The sequence below is a fragment of the Manis javanica genome, chromosome 13 (assembly GCF_040802235.1).
Source record: "Manis javanica isolate MJ-LG chromosome 13, MJ_LKY, whole genome shotgun sequence".
Taxonomy (NCBI): domain Eukaryota; kingdom Metazoa; phylum Chordata; class Mammalia; order Pholidota; family Manidae; genus Manis; species Manis javanica.
In genome coordinates, this window is record NC_133168.1 from 68,920,399 (window position 1) to 68,933,476 (window position 13,078).

Below are 13,078 nucleotides of genomic sequence, written 5' to 3' on the forward strand. Positions count from 1 at the left end.
TTCAGTCCATTTTATAAAAAAGCTCACAAAGACTCGGTAACTCAGTGGCAAAGTGACCTAGAGGGAAAGACTGAATTTGATTTTACATATATTATAATCTGCCACTCATACTGCAGGGGAATATTGTAACCCTGTGCTGAATTGATTTACTAATGCTTCTTTGCACCAAACTATATTTCTTTTCCTTTGGAAATGATTTGATCTCAACGTGTCATCCAGTGAGTAGAAGGGTTTCTGCCCCAGTATTCAGATGTGGCTTCTAAATACATGTTTAGATCTGATTGTAGTTATTTCCACCGTTGTCCCTGATCAAAATTGTTCTGTGATAGGAAATGGATGACTCAGATCTAATTAGATATCTTTGCTTGCTTAAAATTGAAAAGACCACCTACTGTCTGAAAGTTCTTCAGAAAAAACACTCAACACTTTCTTATGTGTGACCATTCTGAATTGTCAATGCCTGCAAATTCAAATTTCTTCAACTCCTGCTGGCGAGAACAATACAAAATCTGGATTAATTTCCCATTCTCTCATCTAAAATATGTTGTTTCTGCTTCCTTAGTTGTCTTGAACCCTGCAGAGTATCCTGAAAAGAAAAAAGTATTTTCAGGCTTTAAAATCGTGACTTGGTAAAGAAGGACTTGATCTTGCTTCACTCAATGGAGTAAAATTGCAGTATTTCCAGAATCTCTTGCCTGGCCTTAGTGCATATCCATATCCATAGGTGTTTCCAAGGGATGGAGAGAAGTAGCCACCTCCATATCAGTAGGTAATTACAAGGTGGGTGGGGAGCGAGCAAGCCCCTGGACCGGAGAGGGTGGATGTGGTCTTCTCAGCCAGGTTGTGAGAGACACGGGCAAGCTGCAGATGACTGCTTGTAAGCAATCAACTGGCTTCTTCCACTTTATCCCTCCGTTTGAGTGATTTTGTCTTCAAAGGTTTATTTGCCCAGACTGGGAACACATTTTCCTCCCAGAGATACAGATGGTAAATGCATTTGGCTCAGAAAACTTAGTTTTCTCATTTCTTATTTTTCCTTCTCTACAAAACTCCAATTGTGATAAGGAAATTAATTTTTTCCCAACCGTGATACTTTTCTCTCTTGCTGTAGTTGAACCCAATGAATAAGAAGTGGAAGCAAAACAAAAACAGTAACAACAATTCAAATAAAAAAGAAAAGAGCAAGTTTAGAATTTATCAAAAAATTAGAGGCTTCATAATGGGGGTATTCTGTTCTTGGAGGTATCTTAATCGGTTTTAGCATTTATGCAATATCAAGTAAAACATTCATCTGGATTATTACATACCTATTTAGGTAGTGAAAAAAATATCTTTCTTTGGGGAAAAAGCATAATATTTCAAAACTACAGATATTTATACTGAAATGATTAAGCTAAAATTAATGAAGGTTTACTATTTCTTTATATAATTACTGAGTATCAAACTTAGAAACCTAAATCATAGTATTTCAAATTTTTCAATGTCCAAATATTTGGAATGTGTTTCAATTCCCAAATATTTGGAATTCACTTTGAATTTCCCTGCTTTATCTATATCAGGAATTACATTACTACATACCTTTTTGTTTGGTTCAATACTTTTTTCTTCCATTGATAATTTATAAAGACTTCCACAAGTGATAAGAAACTACATTTTTACTATAAAAAACAGCATCAAGAAATATTGGATGATGTTTTAGTTTTATGCATGTTTTCATAGTTGTTTTAAAATGCACTGTTTTCCCTTAATGCTTTTCAGCAAAAACCTCAAATGTGAAAATATGATTGCTTACTTCAGTATTCTGATCAATTAATAAAACAGATGGAGGTGTTTGAAAACTAGGTCCTTTCATCTGAAAAAGATACATGTTCTTTATAGGCAAACCCATTGAAGAAAGAAAATTATATATTAGAAGGTGGCCAATGAACACAGAATTAAAGAAAGACAACTGGATGTTTTTAAGAACCATTTCACCAGGATAATCTCACCCAATGTAACAGATGATTTTATTTGGAAAACTTTTTGTAGCTGGGTGAAAATCAGACTCTTTCCTTGTCCCTGGGCTAAATGGGTAAAACTGGGGAACTCCTTGTTGTTGGCTTTCTGTTTTACGAACTGCATGACCATAATCCTTTTGTTACAACAACATATTATCAAAGTCCCAATATAATTGGGAGTGTCTTCCTGAAGAATGTGAGAAATATTCCTGTCATTCCTGCTTTTTGAAGGGAATATCTTGAATTTTATGAATCTTTTCAATGAATCTGGCTTCAATATGCCACCGATTACTCTGGACAACAACTGTTCCCATGTTTTTTCATCAAATAAAAAATAGTTACAGTAGTTCCAAGCTTTGTCAAAACTGGTGCCTTGGGATGTGAAAAGCTGCTCTGTAAAAAAAGGACTGTAAATTCAAACACATTTTTGAATTATGGACAGAAAGAGTTGAAGAATTTCCTTTAGGGAATGATTAATCAGTAGCTATAATAACATGCAGGGCTCATAATGAATAAGAGCTGACTATTTCCTTCGCATTTCTGCATGTATTTGATCATGCAGTTTTGTGTTATCTTCTTTCAGAACATCATTCAGGACCAGTATTCTAAGGGTACTAGTTTTGGAAATATTGGTTTATACACATTAAGATCTCTGTTTTAGCTATTTAGAAGCTTTTGTGCTTATTACCTAGTTTTTTAAAAAATTTTTTATTTACTTTAAAACAGGTAAAAATGCATGTTTAACAGAGTTTAAAAGTTTTCATAAAGTAGCAAGTTGACAATAAATCTAATTTTACTTCTGAACACCAGCTCCCCGGTTTACCTCTCTGGAATCAACCACTAATCTACTTTCAGAGGGATCATTCTAGAAATGTATGGAATATATTCTTTTGATAGCATACTTCTCTGCTACTTTTTTCACCTAGTAAGATAACTTGAAGATAATTCTATATTAGTTCCAAGAGTGGCTGTTTGCTTTCTTAGATATTCATGTGATCTGAAATAAGTATTTACCATATTTTATGTAACTAGTCCCTACTGGTTGCTTATTTCAAATCATTTTCTATTACAAAAATGCTACCAATAATATACCTATTAGTAAATACAAACGTTTTTACATCTGTGTAAATATAACTATGTAAATATGTCTGAAGTATTACTATTTGTTTTCCAGAAGGGAATGGGTAACAATAAGATGAATCAGAAAGTTGAGGCAATATAATTGCTGATTTGGGGTATATATGTGTGTGTGTGTGTGTGTGTGTGTGTGTGTGTGTGTGTGTATACCTAAGACATACATATATGTATATGTATAGTGTATGTGCGTATATATACATAAATATGTATGTGTATAAGCAGAAAGTATATATATATTCATATATAATACAATCAATACATTATATACATACATATATAATTATATTAAATTCATATGATTATTATATATGAGCATATTTTATCCTAGAAAATGCATATATGCATATAATATACTCAACATACTACATACATAATTGAGCATATATGTATATGAGAAAATTATAAGTTAATATGTATGTCGGAATGCAAGCATATATCCATATATATGCATACATACATATGGAAAGAAAGAGACTTACTTAAAATCTTCAGAGTGCAAAATTCAGCATTTATAAAATATTTTATAACACTAAAACATAAATAGGTAAGTAACAAAGCAGGGATTTATGTAGAACTTGCCCAAACACTTGGTTTGGTAGGGTGTGACTACACAATAATTGGGCAACATATTAACACTGGCTTCTAATTCTTATACAAATTCTTAGGATTTGTAGGATATTGTAGGATATGGTAAGCTTTCTGAAAGCCATTTATTTATATACAACATAGGCATTTATTTGGCCCTTTCTAAGAACTATTAAGAAAATCAAATGAGCCAAGATCAGTGAATACATTTCTAGAATGTCATTTTCAAATGTGTGGTCTCAGACCTTTTGTATGAGAATCATCTTGAGCTACTTATAAAAATTTTGTCAATCCAGATAAAAAAGAAGCACGTTTCTTTAGATGAATTTTCCTCTACCTTGCTCTTGTGAAAATATTGCATTGTCATAAGCTATTTTCTTTTTGTCCTAAATATGTGAAGTAAAAAATCCTGGCAGCTTATTTCACTTACAGTTACTCCATCATCCTGGATGTAGTTGAAAGGCATTCAATATTGAGGTGGGACCAAGGGAGTTTCCAGTGTTAGTGCATTACTAGTATTTTGTTCATTCTTACCTGTTTTCACCTGAGTAAGAATACCCATCCATCATTAAAGTTCTCTCCAGGCCTTAATGTTTCACTGGGAAATAGGCATTTGATATTACAAGTTTTAGGTCTACTGCTTGTAGCTCTCTTCGGCCTGTTGTATAGCATGCACATGAAACAGGCAGATTGCAATGAGCCCTGGATGCTGTAATTCTTTCTATAGGCTCATGTTTATCATCACAAGGAAAATACCTCTTTTGTCCCTGGAAAAATCCATCTGTATGTCATGTGACTTTACTTACTATCAAAGATTAAATCTTGGGTGAAAACCTTCACCTGACAACTAAAAACCCTCCGGTTTTAGCCAGCAGAAGACCTGATGCTTCTGATCAGTGCACCAATGATAAGTAAAGAAACGAGTCCTGGAAACAAATGGCCTCGGTCTGAGTCCTGGCACCTCCACTATGAGCTTGGCAATCGTAGACTATGCATTTAGGTTTAGGGGGCTTTAATTTCCTAATCGTAAATGACTGTGAGAACTCTCTGTATCTCATAGATCAACTGATGATCAGCTGAATGAACACATAAAGCACCTGAAAGATTGCCTGACACACAGTTAATGTAAAAAGAAAGTCAGTCTTATGAAGATTAAATTGATAATAAAATGTGTTAGAATCAAATAGATATGAAATCCCAGGACTTAGTATAGTCAGTAATTCAGAAACTCTTTGCATGTTGACACAAATATGAAATAAATTCTGAAGGAATATGAAAATACCCATGTAGATATTTTAGCAAAAAGTGATAAAAATTAGGATGAGAGATTGAAATAAGTGGATGTATAGTGAAACACAATTAGAAAAAACAGAATACTGATCTTGAAAATAAATGTGTTTGATTGACTGCCATGGCATTTTGTGGATGCCAATATAATATAGCTTTTCATCTAGCATGTTTTGTAAAATACAGCATAATGATTACATACAAACATATAATGTATGTATAATTTATATGTCCATTGGACCTACTTATCCAAATGATGATATGTTCTAATATCTTCATATAAAGAATAATTATGGTTACTATTTTATCATTTGGATATAAAAACTATTTCTAATATAAATTATAATACAATATGTACCCCATACTCATGCCTGGGCTTTACATGTTTTTCCAGGTCAGAGAGTCATTATTTATGGATTAATAGCAATATTTTAATGTAATTATTTTCTGAGTCTGATAAACTCTCACTCTGAAACCTGTGAAAAATAAGGACTTAACACTCAATGATTTGAATTCTTACTATTTATGACCCTCTTTCAGACCATTACCTTTTTGCTTGCTCTTTCCTTCAGCAGAGATAAAGTTATCTTTTCTCGGGAGTCGTCTGCATTTCATCTGCGTTCGTCTATGCCTTGAATGGCTCATTACACAGACCTGAATGGGCTTCCTCAAAGTGTCAGTGGGTATAAAAGAGAGAGGTTTTATTGTACTCTTTTGATCTTAGAAAGCTTTCCTTTTCTGGCAGAGGATAAAATGTTGTAAAGAAAACACCAAATAATTCTATTTTGTTTCTGAGATTTAAAAAAATAGCAATTTTGAAAATTCTTGAATGCATTTCCCTTAAATTTGCTTTTGATTAGCTTTAGAAAGCTTTAGAAACAAGAGAAACATACAAAACAAAAACCATTATCATAAGGGAAATCTTTTTTGAGATGAGCTAGCTCAAATTTGTATCTAAAGGACAAAAGTGAATCACATTTATGTTTTTTCTCAAAGAGCTAAAAGGAATTTTTAGCAACTTGAAATCTGTTAATTTTTGAAAGCCAATTGCTCTTTCATCGCTATTCCATCATGAAAAATACAAGCTAAAGAAAATATATTTTTCATCTTTTTGGCATTGTAAAACCTTTAGAGATATCTTTAATAAAACATCAAGGGCATTAATTATCAAAAGACTAATAGGTAAAAATGTTTTGAAGACTTTATAAATGTCATTGCTTAATATTAATTATTAATTTGTATTTGAAATTTAAGTCTTATAGTTACTTTAGGTCTATGTTAGTACATAATTAGTACTTTTAAAAAATAATTAACTGCATCATTCATATACCTATAGTATATCAAATACAGTATAATCTCTCCCACATTTTTTCAGTCTTTGAGTAGTCTCTGTAAATATGAATATTATGATTGCATATTCACAGTTTCTTAAAATATGCATTAAAATGCACTTCAGAAAAAACTTTAAAGTAAAAAACATTTTCTAAATCAATCACAATTATTTGGAGTAAACTTTAACTCTATTTTTGTTTATTAGTGTAATAATTAGACAAGATACATATGTGTGTGTGTGCGTGTGTGTGTGTGTGTCTGTGTGTGTGTATATATATGTGTATATGTGTATATTGTGTTCATGTCTTCAACCAGGGCTGCCCTTTTCTGTACAGGGCCCTGGGAAAATATTTTGTGGGGAAAGGTTTCTCTGTATAAACAGTTTGATTAAAAATTGTATTATAAAATTCATGGCTCCATGTAAATTTCAATAGTTATTCCTGAAGATTAGAAAAATGGGGGAAAGAAGAGGTACTTACCTTGTTATTTTTTAATAAGTGCATATAAAGATTCTGAATAGTCTCCGGTACCACCTCTTCCTTCTCACTTCCAGGAACCAATTGTTCCTTCTTTATTTCAGATGCACCATTCTTGACTAGTTTTATATCTTTCACCATGAATAAAATGTAATAATGCTGTTATAACCAGTGAGGTCATGGTTCCTTGGAACCTGTTTGTATTAAAACAGCATATATGTCATTGCCTCTGCTGTTTGCTAATACCATTTAATTAACGACTACATTATTACTCAAGTCACTGTATCATGTATGTGGAGCCTATGAACGCTGGCTTCCGAAGACTCTGTCATGACTGTGCCTTGATGGTGATGATAAAAATGCAAATCTCAAAGTATGGAGAAAAATGTGAATGAAAATTCATTTCCTGGTCATGGTAAATTTACCATTCATAATTGTGTAGCATAAATATAGAACAAATGTCTACCAGCCCTATCTTGTCTTGAACTCTGCAGGTATTATCATTGCATTTCTAGAATGAAGTCTCTTTCAGAGTTGCCTTTCACATGCCACCACCAGCTGAGAGGATAGACAAGCAACCCATGCTTAAGACTGATCTGGGAGAGCGCAACTTCACCATGCCTATCAGAGACAAGCAAGGGTTGATTAGAAGGGCTACTACTGTTGTGGAGGAAGGGCCTTGAAAGTCCTTGGAAGATATAAGTGCAACCATCTCTTGGGGGCATCCTGGCAAGGGCATAGACTCTCAGAAGGAATGGGGTAACAACCTTGAGTGCCAGCAAAGGGTGATATACAGGATAAAGGATATCTGCTGCTATACCATTGCCGTCAGGTTCTATAGACCAAAGGCACCGCTACAGTCCAACCCAACTGATCAGAGGCTGATTTACAGATCCACACAGAAGGCTCAAGCCTAAGGGTTGGCAGTGAGCTGCTGGTATCTCACACACCCGAATTCATCCTGTGTCTGATGTCAGTATGTCATCATTATGGTGGCCCAATCTCCCATTCCAGAGAAAGAAATAGCAAACCAACAAGCAGAAATGATCCACTATCAAAGTTGCCCTCCTGGGACCAGGCCCAGCAAAGGGGCCCAAAAATAGTTCCATAGACACAAGTCTTGTAGCTCTTTGGGGCTCTATGTCAACCCTGTACATAGGGGTAGAGATTCGGAGAGCCCCATAAGGGGGAGAAGTGAGAACCTGATTCATTAGGGTACCTGCCTAGGGTGATGTTGTAATGCTAAGGCAACAGTACCTGGATGATATTACAGCCCTGGAGGATCCTTAGCACTGGTATGGACAACTTGGAATATGTTTTTATTTTGTACTGGAATACTCCAAAATATTGGGCCCCTGAGGCATGAGCCTACGACAGGGACTCTGCTTGTCTGAGTCTAGGGTGGTATTGGCCTTAAGAGTACGACTCTGGAAAGAAGGAAGAAAAGAGGAAAGGAAAGAAAGTAGGAAAGAAGGAAAGAAAGGGAAGGAAGGAAGGAAGGAAGGGAGGGAGTTGCCTTATATGACATATAATATTTGAGGAAAAAATTAAATGGTACTAATTAACCATTGGATGATTTTAGAAATTAAGAACTATTTATTCAAAATTTTCACCTTCCTATCTACATATTTATTTTGTAAAATTAGGTGATAGGGTAACATGAGCTCAGCCACTGTTCCTACTTTATTGGTTCGAGTTCATTAGCTCTAACTCAAATAGGGCCAGTGAGTACATTCTTTGGGACCCAAGAGTGGGTCAGAATAATGTCCATTTCTTTCCCATAGCTGGGTTATGATATATAACACTTAGAGTATTTTAATGGTCAGGTTTCTTTTCCATAATGGAGAGAAAACCATTTTGAACTTGGCTGGATTGAAGCCAACCTAAAGAGATATGCAGAGAAAGAGATGGACTTGGTAGAAAGTGACTTTTATGTATTCAATTATTTTTGAGACTCAGAATCATCCCAGACACTCCTTTACTTGGTCATTCAAACTTTCCTTGAATTTCATAAGATTATAGAACCTTTTGATTTAGTTAACGTAAGTTAGAATTCTATTACTGACAAACTTTAAACATCAGTGTTAACCACAAATTTTAAAAAGTATAAAATATATGAGCCTACTCTAACGTTAGTGCAATGAATCAATTACAAATAAAATAAAAAGTGCTCCTAAAATTCAAATGTATAAAAGATTTTTTTTTCAATTAAACAATGGGTCAGGAGATACAGAAAATAAAATCACTGATTAAAAACTAATGAAAATAGTAACATAAATACCTACCTAATTTGACTGCATACTGCCAACACAGCTCATGGTAGTTCTAAATCCAAATGTATTTACTGGGAATTGTTTTAAGTTTTCAAGGAATAGATTATTACTTTGCTATGGAATCTAATCTAAGACCAGTTTTGAAATCCAGCTGAGGAAACTCCTTTAGGCTTCAAGCCTTGGACATTATCCTCCACAGTTCTTGGTTTTTCCCTCTGGGCCAACACTGTGCCCTCTGGTTATTTGGTTATCCTCCCTCTATTCATAAACAATAAATGTGTTATCAGGCAGAGTTATAGCAACCTGTTTTCCAAGCATTCGAAAGTTGTGATCTAAGACCCTTTAATTTCCTCCTCTCTGTCTCTTTTATTCCAAGCTGGTAGTTTTTATGCTGATTTAAAATGCCCAAGAATGTTGTGGGTCTTCCGAGCATGTCAAGGGGATTCACCCTATTAGATAGGATACACGCTATAGATCTTTCCTAGATAATTCCTTCTCAATTGTTAGCTTCTGCTGAGATGGACTGAGGGACAATGATCTTACGATTCTTAGAAGCTCCCTGGTCTAATAGAACAAAATAGTCAATCACATTCTTAAGTCTCCTCAGAGGTTTTGTGTGACTGAGTACTCTGATCTTTGTTAACAAAATGTAACACCGCACTCTCAGATACTTCGTGTGCCACATTTCAGAAGCAATTTCTTAATTTTCCTTTTTTTTTTTTTTGCTTGACTAAGAAAACCCAATCCCCTAGTCCTGATTCCTGATTGTTTAATGGTGTTTCCCTCAATTTCTCACTCCTCTCACATTTTAGTGCAAGCAGCAAGAAGAGACCAGGTTGCACTTTCAACATTTTGTTGGAAATCTCAGGTAAGTCTCCAAGTTCATTGTTCTTAAGCACAGCTTTGCAAATAAATGCAGAATAAATTTCTGCTAAGCTTTCTGGCACTAAGTAATAGAATTCCCCTTGTAACATGTGCCTCACGTCCTCTGAGCTTTCCGCAGCCACACTTTAAGCGTTAATATTCCTACTAACTGCCTGCTCCCAACGACAGGTATTCTGAAAGGTGATGTGGGATTTCCCCAGCATGCTCTCTCATTCTATTTTGAATCTGCAATAGCAGAGTTACAAACATCTGTATTTCTACTAATGTTCTGTTCAAGATAATGTAGTTTTTGCTATCATTCTCCTGTCATTTTCTCAGCCTTTGCCCTCTGCCTGATTCCAAAGCCACCTCACATATTTAGATATTTGTTGCAGTAGCATCCCACTCCTAGTACCAACATTTGTTTAAATTATGCTGTGTAAAGATAGCCAGGAACATAGCTGCTTAAACCACATATTTATGATCGCACAGTTCTGTAGGTCAGTAATTTGGTGGCTTTCTTAGCAGGAGACTGAAGATGGAATTCACTTCCAAGTGCTTTCAGTTCGTTAGCCAGATTTAGTACCTCGTAGTTGTGGGACTGAAATCTCGGTGTCCTTGTTCATAGTGGAGTCCTGAGCTCCTGTCGGCATGTCTCTGGACCTTCCATACGACCCCCTACTAGGAAGAGTGTATCAATTCCTTCATGCTTAGGATCTCTCTTACTTCCATTTCTGCCATCTTTCTCTTTTCTCCTCTTTCACTGAATCTCTCTGACTTGAAATACAGCTCTCTGCTTTTAAGACCTCATGGGATTGGATTGAACTTGCTCAGATAATACAGGGCTGTAGTCTTAATAATGACTGCCAAGTCCCTTTTGGTATGTAATCAACATATTAATAGGTCCCAGGAAATATGACAGACAGACATTTTTGGAGGGTCATTCTGCTTACCATATAGATCATTTAATAAATGATTCCAATGTGGATTCCAAAATAAAATGGATTCCAAAATCAGGAAGACAACACAAGAAAAAGAGATAATGTACTCATTTCACAAATAAAGGATGATGCAAAAATATAGATAAAATGAAACTTGATCAAACTGAACAAGCATAAAAAATGATGTGTTACAATAAGGAGAAAAGAATTCGCAGAATGTATTAATAATCCAACATCAGGTAACTTACTTTTATGCAATACTAAATTACTATACTACCAGGGAGCATGAAATGGCAGGCCCCATATATGCAGACAAAAGTATTTGATAAACTTCAGTACCTATTTATAACTTAAAAAAGAAAAACTCTTAGCTACCAAGGATAAAATGGAACTCCTAGAAGCAGGTAAGTTCTACACAAAAATGTCCTCATGCAAACATTGTGATAAACCAAAACTCTTCAGTCACATTTCTTTTAAGATAAAGAAAGAGACAGGGATGTCCACTATCAATATTACTCTTTAACGTAATTTCAGTATTTCAGGCTATTTCTTTGAAGAAAGATTTAAAAAAAGGTGAAAGGATTGGAAGGAAAAGATGAAAGCATTGTGACTTATACATGTCACGATTAATCATATACCTCCAAAACCAAAAATGCAATTTTGTTTAAATGAATAAGAGTTCCACAGTGTCTTCTGATACAAAATCGACCAACAAAACATGAAAAGAATCCTTTGGCAACAGTAACCAACCATAAAATAAGAAATCACCTACCATTTCAACCACAATAAAAATCAAGTTCTATGAAAATTAATTTAACCAGGGAATTATTAGTACTATTTAAATAAACTTTAAAAGTTCTAATAAAGAATTTAGAAGATAATCTGATACAGTGAAATTCCATGTTTTTCACAGCAGGGCTTGCTATTATAAAGGTACCATTATCCTCAAATTAACCTTTAATATACAATTTCATAATCTATAAAGTTCCAATTGTTTTTCTGAGGGACTCAGTAAACAGGTAAGTAAACCTTAAAAAACATTCTAGAAAGTCATAGTAATATAAGCAGAAAGATGTTATTACACTACACACACACACACACACACACACACACACACACACACACACACCCAGAAAACTAGAACATGATGTATGGGTAAGCATGCACAGACACCCAATCCCATAATATGAAGGAGACAGTACCCCAAATTAATTGGAAAAGTTCACATTGCATGACAGGAAAGCTGGTTCACTTTATATAAAAAAGTGAAATGTGCTCAACAAAAGGATGGATTTGATGCACATGAAACAATTAAATGTGCAAAACATTAAAACAGAGCATAAGAAAAATTTAATAGAATATTTATCTCCTAGGCATGGCAGAGGACCCCCAAAACAAACTTAGAAATAACAGATCATATAGTAAAAGACTGATGAATTTGAGTATACAACATTAAATATTTCTATTCAGTGAGGAATGTCATGGGCAAAGTTAATGGATAATACACTGTTATCTATGGCAAAGATGGTGGCGATGTCTAGAACCAGTGAAGAATTATTATCCAGATGTAGAAGAAACTGGCAAATCAACAAGCAAAAGTTAGCAAAATCAAGAGAGAAAAGGGCAATTTAAGGAAAACATCAAAGGCTGATCAACCTATAAAAAAATGCTCAGTTCATTTGAAATCAGAGATGCATATTCAAGCAAAATGAACTTATCATTTTGTATGTATTTGCAGGTGATGAAATTATGATTGATAACTTTTCCAATTAAGTAATATTCAGAGTTCAGCTTCCATATTATTCTTTTGCATTGTCATTTTCTTACTCCTTTTCACAGTAAGTACAATTATAATTATTATGATGAATATTTCAACACCTTTTATGAGTTAATACTTACCCTTGTCTCTAATACTTGGAGATATAATTTCCCAATGAAATTGGTAAAAGTGACTAACAACCCAATTAGTCCTCCAGCTGATAACTGGGCTGGACATGACCTTTGAGAACTACCCTAATTTTCCCCATTACCTTTATTTTCCCGTGTGCTTCTTGCATATTGGCACATTTAGATTTTTTCCTGAAGAACTAAATTCATCAGATGATTTCCACTTTTATCACAATAGACTTAAACAATTTTTCTCAGTTTGTGGAATGTCAATGCATTTATTTGCTACCCATAATTAT